Source organism: Furipterus horrens, unplaced genomic scaffold (genome assembly GCF_987537825.1).
Source record: "Furipterus horrens unplaced genomic scaffold, mFurHor1.1.pri manual_scaffold_6, whole genome shotgun sequence".
In the NCBI taxonomy this organism is placed as follows: domain Eukaryota; kingdom Metazoa; phylum Chordata; class Mammalia; order Chiroptera; family Furipteridae; genus Furipterus; species Furipterus horrens.
The window spans coordinates 41772435-41775438 of NW_028327176.1; positions in this window are offsets into that span (position 1 = coordinate 41772435).

The window sequence follows — 3004 nt, forward strand, 5'->3', positions numbered from 1 at the left end:
AATGTGACCTGCCCTTAGGTGCGTGCAGCCTTGCATGAAAGAAACCACCAGTACAGCACTTCCTTTCATCAAATTACCAAAGATGAAATGAATTTTGAAACAATATCCCAGGTGAATTAGACATTTAGCTACTTAACAAGAAGCTTTGCTAGGACCCTCGTTTATTATTTTGAGAAGTTAAGTCAGTTCCTGCCAATAATTCAGTACCATCCTGGTCTCATCTCCATTATTTCACAGGCAGGAGATTCCATGGCTAATGACCAAAACCTATTGTATCTTGAGTTTGGCATTGAAAATGGTTCTGAGAGCTTCCCACTGAGCCAAGAGTCAAGTTAGAGATCTCCTGTGCAGAAAGGGTGGGCATTCCATTACTCTGCAATATAGCAGAGTAAAATAAGTAGGATTTCATTTAAGCTGTGTTTCTCTTTTAGATTAGGTTAAATGGCCAAGATGCTAAAAGCCTCTATCTTGTACAGATCAAGTGCCTCTGTCTGCTGATTCTGACCATTCTGGCTGTAAGTCATATTCTGAAAAGCTTTGATAAGTGTCTTAAGTGTAGGGAGACATCTCATGTATCTTGCTAAGAATGGTCACATTTTCATATTGAAAAGGTACTGCTCCTTCTTTAAGTGTCTTTCTTCCTTCAGGGATATTTTAAAGGCAAGATTGAGACTTTTAAAACCAAATTGTAAATTTGAGTTTCAAATGTTAGTCCCCAGTTTGTTTGTTTGTTTGTTGTTGTTTTTTGGGAGGGATATTTAAAGGATAAATCAGAATATCAATATTTTAATATGTACACTCTAAAAAGATACCCATTTAGGAAGGGAGTTCTTCAAACAGAGAAAGCTCATTTCCCAGTTAAAAATAAAAAAGCACAACATGGAAAAGGAAAAAGCAGTATTGGTCTACCTGCTACCAAATTTCTCTCCACCCATCGCTGGTATGACCTTGGCCACTGTGGACAGCCCCCCTCTCTCCTCAAGGCCAGAGGAAGGGTCCCTCTGGCAGCAGAAAATCCTTTCACCCACTGGTTGATGCTTACAATTCTACTATTAGGACTTAATCCCTTTAGTTTCAGCTTTGATCCCAGTTAAAATGCAAATGCCTCTAGGTGGGGTAATACTTTTAAACTGTTATCAGCCTTTTACAGTCCACTGAGAAGGCAGGCGCTGGGCAAACTTCAGCAGGGCTAAGGGCGATGAGGGCAATAGAGGCTGATGTATGTGCACAGGAGGGTTCCCTCACCTCTCCCAACCCCTGAATCAGGACAGAATCTAAAAACAGAAATCTTATTCTGACCCATCAAGATGGCATAAGTTTATGTAGAAATTTCCTCACCAAAGAGTCTGAGAAAAGTATTAGCTGAACAATGCAGCAGGCTACCATTCTCGTAAAAGATGATTCAAATTTTGGGGCCCATTCTGGGATAAAACATAATGGCTAATCCTTAGGGTTCAGCCTTTCTGTTCTAACTTTAACTAAGGAAAAAAGTTTAGCCTTGTTAAAGCTATTATCTGTTCCTAAATTGCATAGTATATAAAATGTAAATGTGATCACACCACTCTTAAATTATTATAACAATACACCATTCTGTTTTCTTCCCCTTGACATTTACAAAATTCATTTGGAAGAGTGGGATCTACCTCACAGAGATTAGTGATAAATCATGTATTTTTAATGAATATCAATAGAAGAAACCCCATGACATAGCCCACCATCTAATTTGATTAAACTGTGCTTAAGGCAACACTACCTCTCTGGCTAGGGAATAGCTCCATAATGACTTTGTGAGCATTATTGCAGGCTGTTTTAATGATTTAATGAACTGCCTCTATATTTAGTTCAATAGCCTTAAAATGATTAGTGTTTAAGAAAAATTAGCTCACTTTGATTTGATTCTATTTGATGGTAAGTTTAAATAACCTAACCCTTCAAAACACAGTGGAAAAAAATCCTAGAATCACAGCCAGCTAACTGCTAGAAAACATTATGACCATCATTAATAACCGTTCATTTATGTTTAGCTACAGTATCCAGCCTGACATGCTCATCGAAGGGCTGTAGGAACAAGGCTAATGCTGCATTTCATCTTCCCTTTCTACAGATGGAAAGGGGAGGGAGAAGGGAGGAGATGAGAGAAGCAAGAAAGTTTTCAATTTCATATATTGGGGTATAAGAAATTTTCTCTAGTTCAGGTCCAAAGTGGGTATCTGTCTACACTTGGGACAAGTGCCAAGTTTCCAAAGGAAGAGGAGGGGAAAATTGGTGTGAGGTTTTGAGCCAACTGCTCCTGCTGTGATGTGGGCAGCCTGCATGGTTAGGTTGGAGCAGTGTGGTCAGGAAGCTTCCTGGGACACCCTGATGGGATTCAGAGAGGCTTTCTGCAAAGAACACTGAGGCAGATGGCATTTTTTAACAAGGGTAAGTGATCTGAGAGTTGGGGTGACACAGCAGGGACCAGAGCCAGTCCCTTACTGCAAAATAAAGAGGGTCACAGCACACAAATAGAAGTCTGCTCTGTATCCCCATGAGTCACCAGTCCATGTTCACACCCCAAAACATAGAAAGTAATGCAGTATTGGGGAACTGAGTGCTGCACTCCATCTGAAAACATCTTTGCCTGTCGTCCTCTGATTGTGCAGAGAACACAATGTTAAGGAACCAACTTGGAAGGAAGTCATAAATTGGAAAGTCCATTTAGTTTTGAACTTTGATATAATAGAGAACATCTATTGAGCACTCACCAAATTCCAGGCACTGTTTACTCTTCACATAAACTCTCTGGGTTTATGATTATCCCCACTTTCAACAAAGAAGCCAAAGGCTCAGAGATTCAGCAGCTTGCCTGTAGTCACACAGCTAAGAGAGGGGAAGAAGGGAAGATTGATCCTAAGACTGAATTCAGTTCCATCATTCTTACCCACTCTGCCACATTCCCTTCACTTCTCTATCAGTGTCATGTGATGTGCCGAGCATATTCGAGCTAGAAACAGACAGATTTAAA